A 26,734-nucleotide genomic window follows, 5' to 3' on the forward strand; every position below is an offset into this window, starting at 1 on the left:
GGCCAGTTGATTGGCCTCTAACCCCCAATAGACTGGGCTTCCTTCAGAGCTGGGACTGTGTCTTTTTCTACCTCTGTCACCTCTCACAGTGCCTGGCACAGAGTAGGTGCTAATGTACACGTGTACTGAAAGAATGAACGATGAACGCGTGAGGGAGTGAAGATAAGCTGTAGCTGGGCTCAGGGTTGAGCGAGGCTCTGTAGTAACTAGCTCTGTGGGTTTTGGAAAAGCTGAGTGACGCAGATCCCAGGGGGCACCCCCCCAGGGGAAGGGCCATGCTGGGGCAGCAGGCAGGTTTCTAGCTATTGTGAGCTTGCCTGAACCGGGAAAGGGTGATGAGCTGGGCAGACGCAAGTGGATGGAACCACTGAGAAGATCTGGAAGAGAAGGAAGGGGAGGGGAGAGCTCAGCCAGCAGGCGATATTTCGTGAGGAATTACTACATGCCATACCCTGTGTTAAGGACTTTTCATGCATTCCCTCACTTACACTTCACGAAACCCCCTGTAATTTTTACTACATCCATTTTCTAGATGATAAGGATGAGATGTACAGATAAGTATCTAACCCAAGGTTCTAGAGCTAGTAAGTGATGGAAACGGGATCTGGGGGGGGGGGGAGAGTCTGATCACATCTGCGTGGCTCTAATACTGGGCTAGTGTTCCTGGAAAAAGGTCCCATCTGCCAGGAGTTGGCCCTCCTGAGAGCCCAGAGTGCTCGCTGTGTATCACGGGTCTCCGACCTCGCTGAGGATGGCGGCCGATCTTTTTCCCAGATGACTGCAGTCTCCCTTTCCCAGAAAACAATGTGTGGGAGGGAGTAAATAGCTGGGTTTGGGGCATAATGGTTTTCTTCTGTTTTGTGTTACTGGATTTGATGCACAGAAAACTGCCCAGAACCTCAAATAATTACAGTAAGACGACTCTGCTTCCTTCACGTGGCCACAGCAGACAGGCAGGAGCCCAGAGACACTGCAAAGCGAGTGTTGTAACCATCAGATGGGAAAAGGCAGTAGCCCAGGATCGGGAATTTCAGACAGAACCGCAAGCACAGCGTGGCACTTGGCAGAAATGGGGAAAGCTCCCACCCCTTGAAGTTTATTGTTTGATAAAAAAAAATCACTTAATAAAAAGACCTTTAAGACATATAATTAAAGGGGGGAAAAGGCAAGTTATAAGACAATTTATGCAGTGGGTACCATTTGTGTCAGGAAAAAACTCCACCAGACATTCTACGGTCTGGATGACCATACGCTGCCCGCTAACACAGGCTGTCTTACAGGAGGGGGCCAGATGCCAGACAGATGTTGGCTTAACTCGTATTTCTGGAAGTTTTCACAATACTATGATAATCATGTATTATCGGGTAATGAAAAATAGAAAAATAAGTAAAGATAGGTAGGTTTACAAAAGAGAAAAAGAAAGTGAGAGATGACCCCTGTTGTCTCTTTGTCAGTCAGGATTAGAACCGGTGCTTCAGTGACACTGCCAATTCCTTCTTTGATCGTCATGAGAAGTGCCTCAGTTGCCCCACTCAATTTTAAACCGGATGCATAATACACCTGCTACCACAAGGTGCCTACTGGACATTGATAGTTGTAGAGTTTGTCCTGAGCCAGAGAGATGGAAGAGATCATCAGGGCCAACATTTTTATAGATGAAGGAAGGAAAGGCACTGCCTTTCTCTGCTCTCCTGGGTTTCCCTGTCTTCAGCCTTCAGCATTGGTTTCAGAGACTCAACCCTAGAGCTACCGGGATAGGGATAATTCACGGAGTGAGCCCAGGAGAGCCAGGGTCACTTGGACACTAGCTCAAGGTCAGTGTGTCATGAGGGCAGAGGTGGTGGGTGAGGGCTGTGGGTTAGAGATAGTTCTATGGAGAGGGCCTGCACAGTACCCAGCAGGTGTCTGCATACGTGCGCATCTGAGTGTTTATGTGTGTGTTCGTATGGGTGACTGTGTATACGTGTGAGTGTGTGTGGGTGCATTGCGTATTTGTGAATGTTTATGTGTGTGTATTACTGAATGTGTGTGTGTATGTGTGAGCGTGAGTATGTGTGTGGAATCGAGGATCTTTCTTTCCCGGAGCCAGAAGCCCAAGGAGATGTTGCAAGGTATTGAAGACCTCATAACACAGTCTTGATTCCTCTGCAGAGGACTTCCAGGTACCCCGCTGTGATTCAAGGATGTGGCCCAGGAGAGTCTTTACCTTACCCTGGAGGGGACGCACTTGCCCTAGCCTCTGGAAACTGACCCATCACGCTTCAGGCTATATTGTCAATATTCAATGAAGACACCACTTTCTCTGACCCTCTGGAGACAACGGTGTGGAAACTGGGTAATTTATAGTCACCCTGGAGTGGTTCAGATTATCCAGCTTCAGCAGTGGGAAGGACACAAGTTCCGGGACTCAGAGGGTCTAGCTCCTTCTGACAGGCCCACCTTAATCCCCTTTACAGATGAACAAACTATTTTGTGACTCTAGGTACCTTCCTTTTCAACAGGTTTCCGGATATATAATATAACTTACATTACATTACCAATGCTTGCAAGGTCCACATACCACCTCCAATCACAGAGGGGGCCCAGCTGATAGAAAGAGCCTTCTCCCAGATCCTGTAGAACATAAATAAATCCTACATAGTCTTGGTCTACTGGGTGCCTTTCCTGCAGATGGGGGTACGACACCTCACTGGGGTGCCTTTTACAACATGATATATATATTCTCTCTCTGCATCCTCAAGAGATGCAGAGAGAGAATATATATTTAAGAAGAACGTACATCTTTTGGAGTAAGACATGAGCAATATAATTATGCAGACTCTAAATACTTCAGGCATGAACACATTAAGAGAGAATGATTTATGTCTCTTTGATGTAGCAAAGGCCTGCCTGACCCAACCTAAAATTAGAATAAATGACATAACGCAAATATATGTTAAAAAAAAAAACCTGCAGAGAAGTATACAGCATAGAAAAAATAATGACTGCGCAATGCACTATATGAGTGGCAAGGCAGGACAGGGAGAGACAGAGTGAACTTTATGAAAAAATGGTTGTGTTTTTGACAGGTTTTGCTTTGTTTGACCCCCAGGTATCTTGAGATTGCAGCTCACGTAGGCCATTGACGCTTCGAGGACAGAATGTCAAGGACCGAGATTCACATGCCAGTGTTAACAGTAAGCGCCAGTCTAGGAGGCTGGGAATGTATGGCTATGGAGAGGGCCTGGGAGAGAGTAAAAGTGGAAAGTGAGCTTTTCCCGGGAAAAGTTCAGTATTCCCTGGAAAACAAGAAGGACAAAGAGGATGAGAGGAACATGGCACACTGAAGAGTTTACATTTGGTGTTATCCCACCCAAGGGTTGCTCCTTGATGTTTGCTGAAGTACAATGGGCCCTACCTAGAATCTTCTCTTCACCTTTTCCCATTCTCTTAAGCTCTTGGCATCTAGACCCCTAACTTATCTTTAGATGTTTTTAGTGACTTTTTTTTATTCCTGGCCCAATCATTTCCTCAAAACAAGGTAATTGTAAGAATACTGTTGTAATAATCTTCATTCTTGCTAAGCCTTGAGTGTGCAAGCACTCCTTGGAATGCTATTTACTTGAACTAGAAAATGTGGTAGACGCACAAGTGATCAAGTGCCCAAAATCTCTCCCCAGAGTCCCCTCTCTCAACCCACCATGACGGACTGTAGCTTCCCCTGGAGTTGTGTTTTTTGCATCTCGGAATGCCTGGCACTTTCCTCCTAACAGACACTCCAAACCGTCGAGCTCAACTGTGAACCGTTGGAACAATTTTCCTCCAAGACCCACTCCGTCACACACATGCACACATTCTGCCCACGCCCACTCTCCCTCCCTGCAGCAATCTAGCTGTTCCCGACTGCTGCAGGTTGTAATGGAAGCTTCCTAACCAAAGGAAAAAAACAACCAACGGTTCTTCTGAACACTCCATTTCCCTCGTCCTCAGGAGAGCTGGCATTCTTGTGCCCTTGCTGCCCTCCTGCCCACGCCTCCCCTTCCCCTGCTACTTGATCCACACATCTCACTTTAGGTACTTGTCACAAAGACACTGCTGCAAAAGGCAGGACATCTTTATAGCAAATATTCTCCATAAAGTATGCTGGAAACTGGCAGCTTGCACAGGCTCCGGTCGCGCAGGCTCAGCGGCCATGGCTCACGGGCCCAGCCGCTCCGCGGCATGTGGGATCCTCCCAGACCAGGGCGTGAACCCGTGTCCCCTGCATTGGCAGGCGGACTCTCAACCACTGCGCCACCAGGGAAGCCCCAAAACTGGCAGCTTTTTAATGCTGATGTGCCTGTCACTACATGAGTTGTTACTTGCTTTGAAAGCATTGTCTTATTTAATGCTTGAAAAAGCCCCAAGAGGATTTTTTTTCTACACTAGAGAAAAACCGAGGCTCAGAGAGAGTGAGCAGTTCACTCCAGATTACAGAACTAGTGACACACAGACTTGGTTTCTGAACCCCAGTGGGCGTTTGATGCCAAGGCCCTTGCTTCAATATCTCCCAGGAAAACTCAATTTTTTTCCCTTAGGGAAGGATGAAAAATACCTAATGTATTAATATCCTATTCTATTTTTCTATCCATCAGAGGGCAAAGAGTTTTTCATTACATATTTTTCTTCTTTATAAAAGTAATATTTGTTCACTGAAAATCGTGTAGGAAATACAGAGAAGCAAAAAGAAGGAAAAAAATCACTTGTAATCCCACCACTTGGATATAACATGTCTAAATTTTGGTATGGATGTTTGAAGGTATTTTTGATTGGAACCTTTTTTATGGATTATGCTGTACAAAGAGTTAAGGTTGGACACATAGTTCTATGCCAATAAATGATTCTAGAACTTTCAATTGCGTAGATGTACCATACTTAAACCAATACCAAATGGTTAGCCATGAAAAGGAAGAAATATTGTTTGCTCACTTTACGAGCGATAAAGGGCTGCCACCCAAAAACGTTAACACTAAACAGGAACCAAGCAGAAAACTTTATCTAAATCAAAACTTTATCTAAAACTTTATCTAAAACTTTATCTAAAACTTTATCAACTTTATCTAAACTTTACACGCAGCCTTTGCGTGTAAAGGGGCGGGTAGTAACTAGCTGAGCTTTGTAGGCCACACAGTCTGTCTGTTGTAACTGGTCAGCTCTGCGTTACTGCACAAAAGCAGTCACAGACCACACATAAATGAATCAGTGTGGCTGTGTGTCAACCAAATTATTTATAGACGCTGAAATTGGAACTTTGTATGATTTGCATGCGTCATAAAATAGTATTCTTCTTTTGATTTAAAAAAATTATTTAAAGATGTAAAAACAACCCTTGATCTGTGAGCCATACAAAAACAGGTGACAGGTAGCAGTTTGCCCACCCTTGCTCCGAATGAGCCACAGACCAAGTTACAGAATCAATGAGAATTCTCTTTCCAACCCTTCCTTCTCCTGGATATCCATTCTCTCTCTCAATCCCTCTCTCTCTCTCTCTCTCTCTCTCTCTCTCTCTCTCTCTCTCTCTCTCTCACACACACACACACACACACACACACACATCTGGTTGCCCCAAAGTCCTTCCTTTATAGGCTGGCCACCTTCTCCCTGAGTCCCACAGGTTTAAAAATTACTTCCATTTTCCTCGATTCTCTTTCTGGGAGCATCTGATTATCTGACCGAAGTAGTTCACATTAAGAAGTGATTGGCAGGGACCAATCCTCCGCCTGGGAATTTTCATTTGAAAGAAAACATACAGATGTAGGTAACTGGATGTCAGGGAAGACATTTTTGAGTAGCAGGATATCCAGTTCTTTATTCAGGAAGTTGATTTTGGTGTTATGAGGCTGACCAAGAAGGCTAAGATGATGAGTCTACTGGGTACTTAGTATCTACAGAGGACCCTTGAGGAGCACAGGTTTGAACTGCGAGGGTCCACTTACACGCAGATTATTTTCCATAGTAAATAGTACAGTCCTACACAACCCACAGTTGGTTGAATCCGAGGATGGAACTGTGAATATGGAGAAACCGTGAATGTGGCACGTGGATGTGGAGGGCTGACTCTAAGGGTTGGCACCCCTGTACCACCCCTCCCCATTGTTCAAGGGTCAACTGTTATTGGGGAAGCCGGACAAAGAAAATTAAAAAGTCAAATCAGAGGCTATTAACTGTCAAGAGCTGATGAATAAATTCAATGGCTAAGCTCTGATGGAGACTATTAAAAACTGCCCAGTGGTATCAAGCCCAGGCATTTGGGGACATTTCTCTGTATGCTCTGTATACTGGCAGACATAGGGCCTTACCCTTTGCCTTTTGTGGCTAATGGCTTCACGACATCCTCAGAGGCCCAAGGCTTTTATCCAGTTAGAGTCCCTGCTTTATGGTTTTACCTGTGCTATTGTATTAGGCAGCAACACAAGGTTGGAGGCAGTTCTTGAGCCTTTTCTTAAACAGCCAGAGATGTGTGAAGGGCTGAACAAAATGCCTTCACAAGTGCTTTAGTGACTGGGCCAGGGAGTTTCACCACTAACTCTAAGGCAACCATTGGACAAGCAACGGGAAACAGGGCAACAGGTGTTGATGTGAAAACAACTCCTGCAAAGGTCTCCTCTTACCAAAGAGGCGGAGGAAGGTAGTCACAAGAACCTTCCTTCCTGAAAGACACATCCTAAACTCCAAGGCAGTGAAAGCCTCCTCAGAGGTATCACAGAAAGGGGGAGCAAAAAGGTGGCCTTGAGAAACAAAACCAAGCTTGGACCGAGGTGCTCTACACCAGCGGTTTCCCTTTGCAGCGATGTTTGCCTGCCATCTGCCCAACTTCAACGCCGGCCACAAGCTGGAATTCAGCTCTACCCCAGTTCCGGGAAGGCTGAGGCGGGGTCCGCCCAGGAAATGCCAGGAGAAGCCCCAGGGCTAGGAGAGGCATCTTGAAGGTCAACATCTGGGTGTCAGACTGCTTCTGAAAGCAAAGGGCAAAAAAATACACCTTCCCTCTATGTTCTAAAAATTGCCCAGATACCCGTTTTTAAAAAAATCACCCAATTTTCACTTCAATGACAAGTGCTAATAGGTCATTAAAATGATATGCGTATTACTAACACAGGCTATTAGCAACTGGGGTCACTGCAAACCCTTGACATTGCCTTCCTGTATCTGACCGTGGTTCCACTTCATCTGGCTCCCTGCCTCTGGCAATGGCCAGGGTTTGAAGGTTTAGAGACATGCAAATTGCCTAGCTAATTAAACTCTGTACTTTTTTTTTTGCGGTACATGGGCCTCTCACTGTTGTGGCCTCTCCCGTTGCGGAGCACAGGCTCCGGAAGCGCAGGCCTAGCGGCCACGGCTCACGGGCCCAGCCGCTCTGCGGCATGTGGGATCTTCCCGGACCGGGGCACAAACCCATGTCCCCTGCATTGGCAGGCAGACTCTCAACCACTGCGCCACCAGGGAAGCCCTAAACTCTGTACTTTTAAAAAAAATTTTCTCTCATGCCAGGCAGAGTTAAATGGGTACAACTTTCTTTGAGAAAGCCAAAAATAAATTCTAGGCTTAGATATTGTAGATAAAATTGCTGTCTTAAATTCTAAATTGCAGGAAAATAAAGGCTTATCATGGAAACTGTTATTTAGCTGTAACTGTGGAGATGTAGGTATGATGCTATTATTAACCTGCTTTACAAATGGATGTGTCAGGAGCTGGGAAGAAAGACTCAGAGTTTGGTTGCCAAATTCCAGTGTGGATAAATACCCATGGTGAGCTCTTCTCCCTTTGGTAATCGTAATGCCAGGTCTGTTTCTAGCCTTTCTCACCTTGGTTATAGCACCCGGCAAGAGTCAGATGGATTTCAGAGTCAACTACAAGGGAGTAATCTAGAACCCTGTTGATAAATAAATTATGTTCCAATCACTGGTGCTCTTTTGAAATATGTTACTGAATGAAGCAAAAAATTAAGCCCCTGAGCTTTAGCATATCTTATTTTGCTATCCACCATAATAACTCTGTCTCTGTTCAAGTAGCTCATTCCCTTTGGCAATTTAAAGGAGAGCTTGAGGTAAGAAAGTGAAAAAAATACAAAACAAATTGTCTTCTTGTTTATGCCTTTTCTGGAAAAAAAATGAGAGTGCTGTAATGAAAATAAGAACGGTAACAATGTCACCTTGTATTTATAAAATGTAGGGGGTTTCAGATTGGGGCTTTCAAGTCTTCTGACAGCTTTATTTTTAGGTGAGAATAGTCGGGAATCTGTGTGACGGAGATCAGGTTGGCCACGGGAGCTGAAATGGAGACCAGAACTCCCAACTCCCTCCCTGAAGCCTGAGGACCTGGCAGTCACGCAGAGTGGAGACCAGACTCCAAAGGGAACCATGCCCAGTGAAGTAGGAGGGTCTCAGGGGCGTTTCTTTCAGCATTTAACATAGAGAATTTTACCTGGGAGATCATATATCATTTAAAACCTGACTCCCAAGCTTGGAGTAAAAAGGCCAAGGAGTGACTGAGGAAGCCCATGCTTGCCTTGGAAAGGCAATGAGCTACAACAACAAGGGACAGCAAGTGAGGGAGGGGAGAGAGCCTCCCACCCTGCACCCAACAACCTGCCTCAGTTACTCTTCGTGGGCTTCTGCCATGGACGTGAAGGGGGTGGATAGATGTTTGGCTCTTGGGGCCACTTTCTGTGTCCGTGAGTACAGATTATAACGATGATTTCTGTTTGTTTTGTTTTTTCGTTTTGGTTTGGTTGTTTTTCTTGTATTTTTTCTTCTCTCTGCAGCAAAGCTGTTTTCCTCCCACTCTCCTTTTTAAAAAAGTCCTTTATTTGCCAAAGAAGACACAAAAGAAGAGCCAAAGGAAATTAAAATAGGGAATTTTCCACTGAGAGGGAAGGCTATGACCTAACAGGGCTTCTTTCCTTTTCTTTCAACTCCATATTAATATTAACAGCAAAAGTTAGGTGCAGCAGCCCTCTGTTTTCAGAGCCTTCTCTGTTCCCAGGTCTCTGTCTCTTCTCACACTGTTCTCCCAAACTGTCGCCAGGTTTAGTGGTGCAGTAGCCTTGGGAAGCTGGCCTCCTCCCTCAGGAGGCCACTCAAAACTCTTAGCGGGTTTGTGTGCTGGGTCCTTAGAATTAGAAGACCTTACATTTACAAGGCCTTACATTACAAGATCTTGAAATCTCTTTACCCCTCACGTTAATAATAACTCAGATCTAACATTTTAACTCTATAACATTTATAGAACACTGTGTACCAAGGAATGTTCCAAGTATTTTCCATATATTAACTCATTTGTTTCTCACCTAGCCTCATGAAGGAGGTGCTATTATCATCCCCATCTTACAGATGAAGAAACTGGGCACAGAGAGGTTCAGTAACTTACCCAAGAAGGCCTTCTAGAAGGTGTCAGAGGTGCCTCTTTACACATTCTGGCCAAATTTGCTGTATGTGCCCTAGATCTTCTGTCTCCTGCCTGGAAATCTGCCCAGCTGCCACTCCCCCAAGCCAGGTATTGTCTAAATCCCACCTAACCCTTATGGTCCAGGGCTATCTCCTCCAAATAGCCTCTCCTAACTGCCTTCAGCTAGGGTCAGTCTCTGTATTCTGAAACAGCAAAGAACTGTAACTGTGCTGTGTGCCATGTGCCATGTTCTGCCCTTTATAAGCACCTTTTATCTTTAAAATCATAAGGTAAGCACTCTAAGATCTGATGCATATCTGATTTATCTCTGTGCTCGCACATTTCATAGCTTATGTCTTGAGCTCATACCTGTTGCAGTATTTATCACATATCAGAGAAAATGGCTGAATGAATATGTACACTATACATTATGTTACTTCATGAAACAATGCCCTCTTTTACATATTGCAATTAGTCTCACTGGATATATTAAATGCATACTCACAAGAGGAATATTTACAACGTCTGTCAAATGCTATGCAATTTTTCCTGAAGGGGAAAGCATTTGTATAGTGTATAAACCTGAACCGACAGAGCAAGAAATCTGAGGACCCCCGTGTATACATGCAGGGCACTGTCTGCCCAGACGAACCAGGAGTCACATTGCTTCTCTGCATTCCCTTGTGTGAAAGAAAGCGTTTCTGTCTGGCCTCTACTCCACCACCGCCCTTTCTGGGCCCATGAACTTTTGAACCAGGGCAGTGGGGCTCCGCTCCAGGCGACTCTCTCATCTACCAATGTGTCCACACAGCGAGCTACGTTCACAGGCCACAGAAGCATCACTGCTTAACCGTGAGGCTTGGGGCTCAGCCACAGCTCAGGCCACCACCCTCAGGGTGCAAAACAATTCCTCCCTTGTATAAAGTAGTACATTTAAAAAGTCATTCTTGACACTTTATACCTTCAGCCACAGGGGTAACCTATAAAGGAGTTTAGATTTCCAACTTTCGTGTAAGCAGCAGGAGAAACAACCAGGCAGAGAGAGGAGCACACACAAAATATTTTGATCTGATCATTTGGCAGGATCTTACATTGTAAGTATCAGTTTAAAATAGAGGTTTAAATCAACTCCCAACCCCAGACTTAAACAGTTTGCAAATATTCACTGACGTCAATAAAGTGAGAGTTCTTGACTCTGGCTGTGCATCAGATTCCCTGTGGAATTTAAAACATACGTGCACACATACACACACACACACACACACACACACACACACTCTCACACACAGACACACACACACCAGTCAGGCTCTCCCCCTGGAAATACCACAATTTGAAAAAGCTGCATAGTTCAGTCTGATGTGAAGTCTGGGTTGAGAATTACTGTGACAAGAGAAGACATAAAAATAATGGGCAACTCTCAGTCCAATGCCTTGTCTCCTGCTGTTGCTGCTTTTTAATCAAAAGGGTGAGGAGGGAAAATCAGTAAGAACATTAGTTCTGCAAGCAACAAGACATAATATTTCATAGTTACAGAAAACAGTAGATGGCTATGATTTCAACACTAGTAGAAGTAAAACATTTTTCACAAGTATGAATCAAACCAAAATATAAACAAAACCCTGCAAAGTCTAAAAAAACCTGTAAACTCAAGATTGGGAACTTGTATTTCATTCACATCCAAATACCATTAATTAATATAATGTTCCTAGAAATGTACAATCTCCTGAGACTGAACCAGGAAAAGCCAGAAAATATGAATAGACAAATTACCCGTAATGAAATTGAATCAGTAACGTAAAAACTCCCAATAAACAAAAGTCCAGGACCAGATGGCTTCACAGGTGAATTCTACCAAAAATTTAGAGAAGAGTTAACACCTACTCTTATCAAACTATTCCAAAAATTACAGAGGAAGGAATGTTTCTGAACTCCTTATTTGAGGCCAGCATCACTCTGGAACTAAAACCAAACAAAGATACCACACAAAAAAGAAAATTACAGGTCCAAATAATTGATAAACATAGATACAAAAATCCCCAACAAAATAATTGCAAACTGAATCCAACAATACATTAAAAGAATCATATACCATGATCAAGTGGAATTTATCCCAGGGATGCAAGGATGGTTCAATGTCTCAAAATTAATCAATGTGTTATACCATATTAACAAACTGAAGAATAAAAATCACATCATCATCTCAAAAGTTGCTGAAAAAGCTTTTGACAAAATTCAACATCCATTCATGATAAAAACTCTCAATAAAGTGGGTGTAGAGGGAACATACCTCAACATAATAAAAGTCATATATGACACGCTCACAGCTAACATCATACTCAATGGTGAAAAGCTAAAAGCATTTCCTCTAAGATCAGGAACAAGACAAGGATGTTCACTCTTGCCACTTTTAGTCAACATAGTATTGGAAGTCCTAGCCACATCAAAAAAGAAAAATAAATAAAAGGAATCCTAATTGGAAAGAGAGAAGTAAAACTGTCACTGTTTGTGGGTGACATGATACTACACATAGAAAATCCTAAAGACACCATCAAAAAACTGCTAAAACTCATCAATGAATTCAGTAAAGTTGCAGGACACAAAATTAATATACAGAAATCTGCTGCATTTCTATACATTAACAATGAACTGTTAGAAAGAGAAAAAAGAAAGTAACCCCACTTATAATTCACATAAAAAAGAATAAAATAACTCGGAATAAATTGAAGGAGGTAAAGACCTGTACTTGGAAAATTATAAGACACTGATGAAAGAAATTAAAGACAACATAGATGGAAAGATATACCATGTTCATGGACTAGAAGAATTAATATTGTTAAAATAACCATACTACCCAAGGCAATATATAGATTCAGTGCAATCTCTATCAAAATACTGATGGGATTTTTTAATAGAACTAGAACAAATAATTCAAAAATCTGTATGGAAACACAAAAGACCCCAGATAGCTAAAACAATATTGAGAAAGAAGAACAAAGCTGGAGATACCACACACCCTGATTTCAAACTATACTACAAAGCTACAGTCATCAAAACTGTATGGTACTGGCACAAAAACAGGCACATAGATCAATGGAACAGAATAGAGAGCCCAGAAATGAACCCATATTTATGTGGGCAATTAATCTATGACAAAGGAGTTAAAAATACAGAATGGGGAAAAGACAGTCTCTTCAATAAATGGTGCTGGGAAAACTGGACAGCTATATGCAAAAGAATAAAACTGGACTACTCTCTCACACCATGCACAAAAATAAATTCAAAATGGATTAAAGACTTATATGTAAGAACTGTGACCTCAAAAATTCTAGAAGAAAACATAGGCAGTACACTCTTTGACATCAGTCTTAGTAATATTTTTTTTGGATGTGTCTCCTCAGGCAAGGAAAACGAAAGCAAAAGTAAACAAATGGGACTACATTAAACCAAAAAGCTTTTGCACAGGGAAGGAAACTATCAGAAAATGAAAAGGCCACATACAGAATGGGAGAAGATATTTGCAAAGGATATATCCGATAAGGGGTTAATATCCAAAATAATACAAAAAACTAATACAACTCAACATGAGAAAAACAAACAACCCAATTAAAAAATGGGCAGAAGATCTGAACAGAAATTTTCCCCAAGAGGACACAGAGATGGCCAAAACGTACATGAAAGGATGCTCAACAGCACTAATCATCAGGGAAATGCAAATCAAAACCACAATGAGATATCACCTCACACTTGTCAGAAAGGCTATTATAAAAAAGACAACAGGTAACAAGTATTATCTTCAATTCATTCTGATCAGTTGCCTTTTCCATAAAACAGCAGGATCAAACAACAGCCTTCTTTGATTTGGCAGATAGAACTGGATTTGATGTTGTCAGGGTTCAACCTTTGCTCTCCTCTCTAAACATTATTTTTCTTTCTGACACTTCACCCCAGGGGCAAATCTTCACACTGTTAAATATACTTTCATACTTATGTTCACTCTGGAAGCAGGTTTTCTTCTCATTCTTTCTGATACAATCAAAATTTACCAGTCTCCTGTTCCATTATTCCAGAGTCCCTTTTTCTCCAGTCTCTGTTAAGGGAAAGTGCAGGTGTTTTATAAACTACTCTGGAGAAATGGGGGCTAATAATATACATTATGTTCCTAGGGAACAAATCTGAGTTCAAAAGGATCTTCTGGCAATAATTCCTGAGCCTAAAACTGGAACTCTAAAAGGTAAAATTTCAGGCCCTCAGAGTGAGGGGACTGATGTAGCTTTGGCAATTTAGGTCTTTCAGAAACTCTCAAAATCATATTTTATAAGCGTCTATCTAGTCCATCTATTCAAAGAAGCTTGGTTCACTGGTCCACATAGGCTCCAGGGATATAATGGGGATGGGGATACTAAGACTGCAAGAACACCCGCATACCCCCTCTTTCCATTTCTGGCACAGTTCCAGACTCCCTCTTCTGTTGAGGCTGGAGTATCCAGAGTTAACCCAATGGGGTATCACTCACCTATCTCTTCCATACAAGTTCTAGCAGTTAATCTGACGGCAACTTCTCCAATGGAAGGAATGAAAATTCAAAGCCGTTAACTTTGCTTTTGCTTACCAGCTCTGACCCAAGTCCTGCCACCTCTAAATAGCAGGGACCTTCCCCACCCTAGTTCCCATATCCAGCTGTAATGGGGAGTTGGGTTCCTGCTGAGGAAGAGGGTTACAGTGTGTGCTCACTTCCTGTTCTTATTAAGTCTCTGGAAGAGGTACAAGAAATGCCCTGAGTTCATCTAGGCTCCATCAATCATGTAGTCTGTTATTTCCCCTTCACACACCCTGTTTTTCTGTCCCCAAAAGTACACCTGTGAATGCCAAGCTCTTTGGCCGTCTCTTCAGTTCAGAGAGTATGGGGATTCTATTCCTGGGAAGAAGGAATGGAAATTTCTCAGAGGTGGAGAGGTGGGCTTCATAAATGTATGTTAAACACATTTCAAATTGCCATCTTCAGTTTTGTACTTAAAATATCAAACAAGTGTCCTGGTATCCAGCAGTGGGAGTCCTGGTTAACCTAGATTATTGTCTTTGGGAATGAAACCCACAAGCTCTGGCAGGGCAGACAGAATCAACTGGATTTGCCATTGGAAAGCAGGAGTTCCCCCTGTCTGGTACATTTGTGTGCTGCCACCCAAGACTGAGGGCAGGGACCTGAAGAAAGAGCCTTGAGAGGCACTGGAATTTATGTGCAGCAGCCAACTGTCAGCTGGTACAGACACAACTCTACAAACAGTCATTTATTTCCAAATTGTGACAGGTAAAATTCAGTAAACCTGGGAGGAGACGGGTGTTTATTAAAAAGGCTGGGGGTGAGGAAAGCTAAAAATTCTAGATATAGTTTGAAATTAGAATTTGTCTGTGCTTTCACTTGTTCACATTCTTTAGGAAAAGGTGAATGATACAGTCTCAGATGGAAGATGGAGTTTCTTTGCCTGGGGTTAGAGGTTATACTACAAAAACCTCTTTGTCAAAAGGGAAAATCTGGAGTGATTTGCTGGCAACACGTTAGAGCCCCTCTGGCTGCTCTCCTCTGCCCAATTCACCTCCTTCTGGAGGGGGCGGTGTAGTGACACAGGCCTCAGTGATGTCCCACTAAGTTGAGGGCAATGCGGTGAAATACAGTTTATCTATGGGAGACGAAAAGGTGTTTTAGGTAGAAACTACAATATGCACTGTGTAACCTGAGTGACAGAAATGGCATTATATACCTGCCACCTCTGTCTACATCCCTCAGCTCTTATGCCTGAGCCTGAACTAACTTGGAGAGTGAAATCTCAAAAAAAAAAAAAAAAAGTCAGGTACTGTAACCAGGAAGACACAAATTTTGTCTTCCATTGCACTTCATATATAAACAAAGGACATACGTTTAAAAAAATTATTTGTGTGATAGTTTGTGAGTTTTTAATGAACAATATTTAAGAAATAGAAATTCTGGTTTCCACAACAATCATAACTTTGCTTTTCTATGCATACATAGATTAAAAACTTAACCCCATTTGCTGTAATCCGAAGAAATGTGTCAAGACTCAGGCTGAATTAAAGTTACTATGGAAACCAAAACTGGAACCATCATGATTTACAGTCCTCTAGATTCTCAACTATTATGTTGTTTGAAGAAAAATTTAATTTTTAATTATATGAGCAGAACACCTTGAGACTTTTTTTTTTTTTTTTTGGTATGCGGGCCTCTCACTGTTGTGGCCTCTCCCGTTGCGGAGCACAGGCTCCGGACGCGCAGGCTCAGCGGCCATGGCTCACAGGCCCAGCCGCTCCGCGGCATGTAGGATCTTCCCAGACCAGGGCTCGAACCCGTGTCCCCTGCATTGGCAGGCAGACTCTCAACCACTGCGCCACCAGGGAAGCCCCCCTAGAGACTTTTATATGAAATTTCTTAACATGTATTTAAATATCATCTAATGTGTTCCTTGCTGCTTTTGGGGTAATTTTCCCCCAGCAATTGCTGGCAGGTTTTTGAGAGATGGGTTAGAAATATTATTGAGCACCTATTAGGTATTCAGAACACTGTTCAGGGCTCCAGGGAATAGGAAGGTAACACCTATATATACAGGAAATGTCTATTTTATTGAGATCATTAAAAATATCATAGACAATAACCCAAATGCCTTTATAGAATTAATCAGCAGCAAGGCACCTTATATTTTGATCAAACGGCCCTGAGCCAAGGGCAGAGAGGGCCAATCAAGGGTGCCTTATACTCCCAATGGAGCTGAATTTTAAACCAATTTTTTTGTTAATAATTTCTTCTCTGATTATAAAAGTAATCTGTGCTAATTTTAGAACAATTGGAAAATACTGAAAATTTCAGAGAAGAAAGTTAAAATCAGTTATAGTTCTAATACCAATGTTTACTTTTTGGTGCACTTTCATCTAGTCATTATTTTCTATGGAGATATAAGTACAGGCAATTGTCACTTTGCATGATAGTATATGACTGTAACAGTGACCATGCAAATTGAAACCATGCAAGGTCATTTTCATAATCAATGGAGAAAACTCAAGTGTTCTCTGACCTTTAGCATTTTTTGTCAAAACATTAAAAACTCTCTTACTGTTGGTTATAAATGTACAGGGAAATAGAAATAGTAAAATCTGTATTTAGTACTCTGTAATTTAAAATATTAGAAACACAGAATTAAAATGTTTTATTTCTTTGCAAAAGCAGTTTGAGTAGTGGTGTCTATCTTTCATTGTGTAAGTTATGATATAGAGCAGTCATTTTTTCTATACCTTGGCAAATGGTCATACTCTTTTCTAGTTTAGATCAGCTTCCAACATTTTATCCTTTGCACTGTCAATAATGTGAAATATCTCTTAGAATTCCTTTAGTGTAAAGTTTTGTTATCGGGTTTTTGGGGGGTTTTTTTGCCAGCATCACTTCCTCTGGGACATTTCCATCCTTTTCTCCCTCTTGTACACTTCTGTCAGTTTCACCTAAGTTCCTCTGGCTGGGGCCATATCTACAGTCTCTTAAACAGCATCAGTGTCAACATCCCGTGGTTAAACATTTCTTCTATAACTCCAGTTACACTGATAGAAGTTTTATCCACTGTTACCACTTTTCATTTCTGTGCTGCACTTGCATCATTTTTAACCAGTTTCCTCTTCAATTTTTCACTTTTAAAAAATGCCATGTAAGTCTATCATTGGGAGATAAGGAAGCAACACAACCACACACTTTGCTGTCTGTACGTGAACTGAGTAACAGATGTGCAGTGGCCAGTGATGGACAGACTTGGAAAGAATTGATATGATTGGTTTCTGATCTTGAAATATATGCATCATTTACACAGTGATTTGTGGACTAAATTGCTAGCCGTGAAGTTACACTTTATGCAATTCCTCACAGATAATATGCTGAAGTAACTGAAATCTGAACTGGGTTGCTGAGAGACTGTTGTTATTTAACCAACCCACGGTAACTGAAATTCATGTATATTAAGCTTGTGTAAAGAATGGACTGCCTGGGTACATATTTTTTAAATTTTTTAAAATAAAATTGAGGTCATGAATATACAACTTTGTACCTTGCTTTTTAAAATTTAGCATTATATCATGAGATATTAACTAGTCTCTAACAATACTGTAGAATAATATATGTGATTGGGAAGATACCAAGGGAATGGTGAAAGGAGAGCTATGGATTCACAGAGTGACTTGCTTCCAGTAAGAATCAGCGTAGGGAGAGGTGCAGATTGGTCAATGTACATTGTTACATAGAGAAGAAGATTAATTTGTCTAGAATGTAGGATCTATGTTAGAATAAAAATGACAGTAATGTCTAAAAGTCCATTTTTCTATGCTTTAAATAATAATAATAGTAATAGCATTTATTGAGTGCTTACTATATTCTGGGTAATTTTCAAGCATGATCTCACTTAATCTTCAAATCTGAGATGCTGTCATCCCCATTCTTATACATGAGGACACTGGAGCTCAGAGAGGTCACTGAGTTTGCCCAGGTCACACAGCTTTTGTGGCAGAGCCAGCAATGAACCCAGATCCTTGTGGTCTTGCCCCTGACTGCTCTATAACACTGTCCAATGAAAGCACTTTTCAGTTTACATAATTCTTTTGCATTTATGGATAAAAGATGTACAATTGGGCAGGTTGTACAGCATGGGGCTGAAATCTAGCCTATGCCACTAGCCAAGCCTGAGCCAGCAGGCTGCCTTGCTTCCAGAGGGGATGCCTTCTAATTAGCACAAAGGTGTAGTATAGGCTAGTCTTGGTCCTGATCAACATGACTGATTCTCAACACAACCTCAGAATTGACAGCTGACAGAGCAGTTAGGTTTATTCTAATTTTATACTAAAAATAAAACCCAGAGGCTCACATTAGGTAGGTAATTTATCTAAGGTAAGAAATGAATTGGTGAGATAAAGATGTGGTTGAGGAAGGGATAAGATTCCGGGCTGAGCAAGTTTCATCTGAAGCAAAAGGCATAGGGGACTGTAGACATTTACAAATCAGGCTACACATTTGACTTCAAGGAAGTAAAAAGATAAGTCACAGACATCCACCTGGAATAGATTGCCCTGGGCAGCTCAATGCCTTCCACCAGGCTAAATCATTGCTTTTCCAGAATTTTGGTTCCTTCTTGCATTTGAATCAGACCTTTGGAGACACCTCCATTTCCTCTGAGGGATAAATAATCACCAGGATTTAAAAACACTGAACCTGAAAGCAAATTTCCCTTCACCTCACTGCCTTTCATAATTGCACTTTACAGACCTCTGTTAATTAGCAAATTGTAATAACTGTTGTTACTATCTTGAGAGAATCCAGGTCTAAGATTTTTCTGAGTGTTTCTGAGCTACTGTCTATACCCTTACCTGACAGAGAAATGCTGATACCTAAACCCGTTCCTTCAGACATAAGGGATCAAATAGGTGTCTACCTTTCCTGAGTGAATTTAGCAATTCCTCTGGGATTTACAAACATTACAAGAATTCTTATAAGACAAATGGCTGGGTAAGAACCAACTCATCCTGCTTCCAAAAATAGCCAAATGTTTAGTAGGCATTAAAAGATAAAACTGAGTCAAAAAATTTCCAGAGACTGGCCCTAAGAAATGCAATTCAAAAAAATAGGTTTCTGGTCAAATATGTGGAAAATTCTAGACACTGTACCTCTTCTTTGGAGTGTCACAATACTGTCTGAGAGTCCTTCCTCGTAGGTAAGAAACATTTAAAATTTTTTTATTGTTTTCAATACATTTTAGCTAAGGTGAGAGATTCAACATTGACAAAACGTTTTTATTTTTCTCAGTTATTATTTATTAATATCCCGACAAACAAGAGTTCTATGGAACATGTTTTGAGAAATGCTGGACCGCAGCCATGGACAAATTTGGGTATGAACAGTTACTTCTCTATTTAAACTCAGAGCTATTTCCTGTCCCTGAGCCTGGGGCTAGAGGGGCAGTGACAGGAAATGGACTAGGAATGACTGACCTCTCTCACTGAGAGAAGCAACAGCAGTTTTCCAACCTCTGTGGTGCTTTGTGTGTTTGAAACTAGGATTGTGAGTCTCAGCAGATGGTCTTCTGTTCTCCTTTATACTTCAACCCAAGCAGCTCTGCTTTTCTCTGCCTTAGAAATTGAGATTTCTTGTAAGTTTCGCTAGAAAAATTTAAAGAGGTTCCACTGGCAGAACAAAAACAAGAAACAGTTTTTAAACCAACAAGACAAAAATACAAAAGACAAAACAAAATGGGTAGTAGTGTTTTAAAACCCAAACATGGAACAAAAATCTAGAAGTGATAAATACTGTTCTATGAACTTCTACAGTCACTTAACCTCTCTGAGGCTTGGTACTGGGAACTGAATGTCTGTGTCCCCCTAAAATCCCAAACAAACAAAAAACCATACATGAAGCACTAATCACCAATGTGATGGTATTTGGAGGTGAGTCCCTTGGGAGGTAATTAGGTTTAGATGAGGTCCTGAGAATGGAGCCCCTTTTAAGAAGATAAAGAGGCCAGAGCTCTCTCTGCCTTGTGAGGATACAGCAAGAAGGTGGTCATCTATAGACCAAGAAGTGGGTTCTCACTAGACACTGGATCTTCTGGCACCTTGATCTTGGACTTGCCAGCCTCCAAAACTGTGAGAAATAAGTGCTCCTTGTTTAAGCCACCCAGTTTATGGCATTTTGTTATGGCAGTTCTAATTAAGATGCTTGGTTTTCCCATCTGTGAAATGGGAATAATAATGCTATAAAGATGAAAAAAAGATTTTTTGAAAAAAAAGGTTACCTTACTAAATTTAAGGTAGAATGGGAGCAGGCAGAGGAAGATGGAAGGGAAAGTGAACATCATTTTTTGGCTGCCCATCATCTGAATCCCTTTCCTGTGTTTGGGGACATCACCACTGTGTATCTGGTGGGAGGCCAATTGGGTGTTCCCACTGGGCGCTTCGATACTGGAGTGAATGGCACAGAGAAGCCTGGAAAGTTTAGGGTTCCTTCTGTTCAGTGAATAGTACCAGCCATGGTGTGTAGTCCCTAGCGGTGATGGTGGTGACTGAGCCAAGTTGTTTATGTGACATGAGAGTTGGGCTGTGAGCTTCCTTTGTTCCCTACCTGGGTTCTGAGTCTGGTTCTCTGGCTTTTCGGTAGAGTCTATGAGCTTCCCTACACCCTTCCACTTAGTTCCTTACAGCTTAGCTTGGTCAGAACCCTTTCAAGTGAGAGCTGTGACAGGCACAGACATGGCAAATCAGAGCGTGGGGATGGGGGGCAGGCTGGGGCAGTAGTAGCTTTAGAAGATCTAAGGCTCTCCACTAAAATTTGACTTAAAAGGGAATGTGAGAACTAGAATCCCTGTTTGGGTCCTATTCCTGCAGATCTTAGAAAATATTTCATCAGAGGGCAGCTTTTCTGCCCCCTGTATTTATAATTTATAATTTTTGTTACATAACCAAGTAGAGACCTGTAGAACATCTTTATTTTAAACTTCTCCCTGTGCTTAGTTTTGTGAAGATCTAATGCAACTTCATCTTTTAAAATGTTTAAGATCAAATTAGATGAGAACAGAGTAATATAGACAGTAAAAATGCCAGAGAACATAGTAAAAAAGAAAGATACTCTGCATGAAAAATAGAGCACTAGAATTCTAACCCAAACAGCCCTTGACTAGCGGGGACCAGGGGAGTTAATTTCCATTTTGCTGCAAACCTAAACTTTGCCTTTTTCTGTTGACTGCACAGAGGAGGGATAAGAATGCCACTGCAGTTCAAATTGGTTAGAAGGACCCTCAAGTTTATCTTCATGGACAGGGACAGGTATCATTTGCACAGGGCCCCCGAGGGATTTGGGGGTGTCACTGTCACATCATTTGTATTTCTAGAGAGGTCACCTCACTCTACGTTTAAAATTCAGTGGCAGAGGAAACCAAAAGGCTTTAAATTTTCATGTCTAGCTTATTCATGTACCTCAGGGAGCTCTCAGAAATGCCTACAACTACTATGTGGCCTATGACATCTTTATAAAGACTATGGAAAAATAAGGTAGGCAGTAGTATCACCATATTGACTTGAGACCTCATAGTAGCGATGAGTCTCCTCAAACAGCTCTTTCTGTACTAGCTCAGCACCCCATGGCATTGAAATTCTCTGGCCTCACAGAGAAGCCTGAAATTCTTGGCTGGTGGCCCTGCCATTGGCACCTCCAGCCTAAAGAGCCAACATTCAAGATGAAATCAAAGCAAAGAGATTCTGGTTCTGCTGCCACTTTACGCTGACGCCTTCTAATGTTGGACATTGCCTGTCATCACCAGGCAAAACTTGGTTGAGTTATGAAAGTCAAGAACAAGATCTCACTTTGTTGAAAAATCTTTATATTTTCAAACATTGGGTATACTCATAATTGGGGGATGATGAAGTCATGGCAGTAATAATAATCATAATAACAGTATCAAGAGCCAGAGTTGATTGAGCATTTACTATGTGCCAGGTACTGCACTTTCCAAAAGTTTATAACTTTTAATCCTTACAAGAAGCAAAATAGGTATTAATAGTCCTATTTTCATAAGCGAGGAAACCAAGAGTCAGAGGTACTATATGATCCAAAGTCACACAGCTAGTAAGCCTGGATTTGAATCTCAGTCCAGCAGCCTCTCTCTTTGCTTTTTTCTTTTCAGCAAAAAAATTGCTTTATTTTTTATGTATTTATTTATGAAACATCTTTATTGGCGTATAATTGCTTTACAATGGTGTGTTAGTTTCTGCTTTATAACAAAGTGAATCAGCTATACATATACATATATCCACATATCTCCTCCCTCTTGCGTCTCCCTCCCACCCTCCCTATCCCACCCCTCTAGGTAGTCACAAAGCACCGAGCTGATCTCCCTGTGCTATATGGCTGTTTCCCACTAGCTATCGGTTTTCCATGTGGTAATGTGTATATGTCCATGCCACTCTCTCACTTCGTCCCAGCTTCCCCTTCCCCCTTCCTGTGTCCTGAAGTCCATTCTCTACTAGGTCTGCGTCTTTATTCCCTTCCTGCCCCTAGGTTAATTCCTTCTCAGTCCTGCTTCAGAAACAGAGAATTTACTTTTGAACCTTTAGCTAGATGAACTCCAGAACAGCGTGATCTGTTTAATCTGAGAGATCTTTGGTAAAAGCTGGATGGGCCTAATCACAATTTTACGTTGTGAGATTGCATGAAAATGGAGAAAGGGGTCCTTGTCACCCCCCGCCCCCTTCTGGGAACAAACTTGAGTTGTATCTGTGTGAGGGGAAAACGTGGTTTATTGGATGGGGGACTTAGATGTGGTAAGAATGCAGGCGGCCTAGGGTGACCTTTGTTGGAGAAGCAGAGGGCGATGCCTGCGATGAATGAAACATGCTAAGGTTACAACAGCAGCCACAGAGAATGAGGTACCAGGTGGGAAGGCAGAACTCCAGCCCTCCAGGCTATTGTAGAGAAAAAAAACCCTCCGAGACTGTAATGGAGCAGAGATGAATCACGGAATAGCCACTATCAGAGCTACGGTTTACTGAGTGTTTGCCACATGTTGAGTTCTATTCTAAGTGCCTTACATGTATTAATTCATTTAATAATTCACATTGCTAGGAGGCAAGTACTGATCACAGTGTCATTTTAGGGATGAGGAAACTGAGTCACCAAGAAGTGAAGCAATTTGCCCAAATCACACAAGGAAAGAGTTGTAGAGTAGAATTCAAACACAGGCCATCTGTATTTAGAGCTGACCCTATTTACCACTCTGCTGTTCAGCCTCTGGGGGAAGTGAACACACAGGAGGCTGATTGGCAGTAGAAGAAACCACCAAATAGAAGTAAGACTGAGTTCAATGTCATCTCACAGTCTTGGCAAGGACTTGCTCACATGGTAATGACGGTGGCAAGTGCTTAATGGAGAAACTGCAGACGGCCTTGGAAACTGATCATCACGTTACAGAAGATCCCACATGGACTGGGTATAATAGGTCACCTTGCTCTCACAGGTGCTAAATCTAAACTGATGATCTCTATGCCCAAGAGACATCTCTGTCCAATTTCTCTATTTCTTTCAAAGTTATGCCAATGTGGAGGCACCTTGGCACTTTCCATCCCTTTATTAGTGATACCCAATCAAATTCCCTCAATCCTTTCTCAAAAAGTTTCCCATCTCCACTGAGCCTCTTGTGCTTCACCTGAATTTTGCAATACTGCCTCACAGGTCACCCTGCCTCTTTCTCTTCCTTCTGAGTTGAACCAAATGCCTCTGCCCCGTGAACTTCCCACAGTGGCCTGAAACATTGGAAATGACGTTAAACGAGGAGTCGGGACAGCTGTGCTCTGTTCTAGCTCTACCACTAGGTAAGTGACACTGCGAGTGACCTCTGGATCTTCAGATTCTACAATGATAAAAGGAGGAGTTGGAATGGATGCTCACCAAGGTCCCTTCCAGTGCTGTAATCATATGAATGCACGAATGAGTCAATTCTTTGCTTTTATACTTGTTTGTGGATTTTTGTTTGAACTTTTCAGCCTGGTGCTCAAGGCTCCCTATAAAAGTTTTCTCAAACCATTGTGCAAGACAGTCATTCCTCCTATCAGGCTATAATCATTTCCAAATCCCAGCTTTTCTTCCTGCCGTTCTTGCTTCCCAGAAAGTCCAATTCTACCTTCTTCATAGCCTAAACCTTACACCATCACTAAGGTTCTGCTCAAGCACCATATCTTCTTCCACTGAGAGTTTCCCTGAGTGACCTCTGGCTACAACATTTTCATTCTACATAAAATGTATGTGCACGGTTCCCCCTAAATAAAAATGTGATTTATATGTACTCTTAACAGTCACAGACTATAAAAACAGAGGCAAAAAGAAGTAAGTAAAATTCTGATGGCTTGATTTATATAAGTTTTATATAGAGCCTGAGCATCTTGTACCTTACTTCTTTTTCCACAAATGTTAATCACAATAAAATGTGAAAACAGTGTTATCTAGAAGCTTAAAAACTAAAAATTCATGACTAACATGATGTATATTTATACATCCTTTAGGTTGAATTTTTAAATATAATCAACGCCTCTCTGTGGATGATTCAGAAAAATGATTAAATAATGAGTCGTTCCTATTTAAAAAAAAAAAATGTATGTGCAATGACAGGCAGTGGCCAAAGAGCCCGGACTCTGGAGCCAGATTACCTGGATTCAGATCCTGGCTCTGCTACTTACTAGCTGCTAGTTAGTCAACATCTCTATGCCTCAGTTTCACCACATGTAAAATGGGATCATTATAGAAGCAACTTGGCAAGATTGTTGTGAGGATTAATATACATATTAATATATAAAAAACACAAAGAGTTTCAGGCACATAGTAAACACTATATAAATGTCATCTAGTATTATTTTTACAAGTAAATTTCACACACTTTAAATAAATCTTAGAATTAAATTGTTTCATGCATGTAGATATCGTCTCCCCAAGGAAATAGCAAGGATCGTCACTATTTTCTATTTTTTTCATGTTCTGACTAACAATTGGTTCTCATTTAGAACTTTGAATGAATGTATAAATTAAGTAAATGAGTGAAAAAATGCATGAGTTACCATCCAGCCTTAACAGGAAGGAGAAGCAGGTATAAAGGTCAGTTTTATATAATTCTGGAGGAATAAGCCCAAATACACCTGACGTCTTTCATGTACCGCGTACCAGTTTACTTAGTTTCTATCTTACTGTAACTTGTTTTGCAGGAGGATCAGGAAAAAACAAGAGGAGAACAAAAATCAATCCAATATCACCCTATATTTATGGGCTTTTTTTTTTTTTTTTTTTTTTTTTTTTGCGGTACACGGGCCTCTCACTGTTGTGGCCTCTCCCATTGTGGAGCACAGGCTCCGGACGCACAGGCTCAACGGCCATGGCACACGGGCCCAGCCGCTCCGCAGCATGTGGGATCTTCCCGGACCGGGGCATGAACCCGTGTCCCTTGCATCGGCAGGCAGACTCTCATCCACTGCGCCACCAGGGAAGCCCTATATTTTTTACTTTTAGGAAGAGTTGGCTTGTAGGAGGCATCTAACCATGACTCTCAGAATGGACAGTGTATTTCTTCAACTCTTCAGGAAGAAAAACCACATTTATTCCCTGTGATGGACCAAAAAATAGGAAAACAGAAATAATGTATAAGCAGGAACTAGAAAACGACAACTCTTGAGTATGTGATATACATCTTTAACAAAACATTTCTTTTTTAAAAAAAAATGCCTTCCTTTTACCACCGAATGCCTACGTTTAAAATTGAGAAGTCTGTTTCAGATGAATAAGGGCCCCTTTGTCACTATGTCATTAGAAGAACATTGGCATAGAGATGATGCGGCAGTCCCCACCTGCCCTGGTGGATGACAGGGTAGAATTCAGAGGATTTGGTGCCTGTGTGGAGAAAGGAACTCAGAGCATGGCCACCATACGATGCTCTTCCAAACACACACTTGAAGGCAGTCAGCGAGGACCAACATGACATACCACAATTTTAAACAATTTTGGTTTGGCAAATGAAGACGTTTATGACATAAACAAATATGAGACCTTGCAGCTGTAGCCCCTGGCTTCTCCTTAATGTCTCGGTTTCTTTCTGAATCTTTATAGCCAAATTGTAAGAGCTGGGGAATGAGAATTTCTATGGATTTACTGGCACTACGTAATTCAATACATAATAAAATGAAAATCCTCTAAAAATGTATATGAGTGCCATTATGTTAAAAAGTTATTACAGGAAAGGGGAGGAAGTGAAAAATATGTGTGGAATATAGAGATAAAAATTTCCTTATTCCATCAGCTTATCTTTTTACTCCTTATTATTGTGAGTTCTAAATATGGTCAAAATGAAATGTGTTTATTTTGCCTTGAACCTTCTCACTAATGGACTGAAGGGCATTTCACACATGCTAAGCAGTATGAATTTCCCGTAAGCAACCAAGCTCCCTTAACAAGTGCTCTGCAAGGAAAATTTCCCAAAGTGTTTTTATATTTCTCGCCACCAAGTCAAACAAAATGCCAATGCCAAGTTGGACAGGAAGAGGGTTGTGACATTACAGATTACATTCTATTGAAGGTGAGATGACATATATATTGTGTTATTCCGACCAAGCACGGCTTCAGAAGCCACTTCCTGTTTTTACATGGATCTCACAGGGAATCCAGACCAGGGCATAGCGCTGCAGTAGTACAGGGTGGTGAGAAGGCTTGTAGCTTTTGCACAGCCTTTAGAAGAGATGTGAGGTCCAGAGCCATAGAAGGGGTTGCTTA

At 41.5% G+C, this 26,734-nt stretch overlaps 1 long non-coding RNA gene across 2 annotated transcripts in view; it reads right to left on the reverse strand.

Annotated features, from left to right (window-relative positions):
* Window positions 1-316: 316 nt before the first annotated feature.
* LOC132516267 (uncharacterized) overlaps window positions 317-26,734 on the reverse strand; it is a 246,157-nt gene continuing 219,739 nt past the window's right edge. Inside the window, exon 5 of one of the 2 annotated variants that reach the window (XR_009539293.1) lies at window positions 317-377. This is a non-coding gene — a long non-coding RNA (uncharacterized LOC132516267). Of the gene's footprint in view, window positions 378-13,402; window positions 13,496-26,734 lie in introns of those variants that run through there. The other variant, XR_009539289.1, reaches the window with a different exon arrangement.

Source organism: Lagenorhynchus albirostris, chromosome 1, assembly GCF_949774975.1.
Source record: "Lagenorhynchus albirostris chromosome 1, mLagAlb1.1, whole genome shotgun sequence".
Classification (NCBI taxonomy): Eukaryota; Metazoa; Chordata; class Mammalia; order Artiodactyla; family Delphinidae; genus Lagenorhynchus; species Lagenorhynchus albirostris.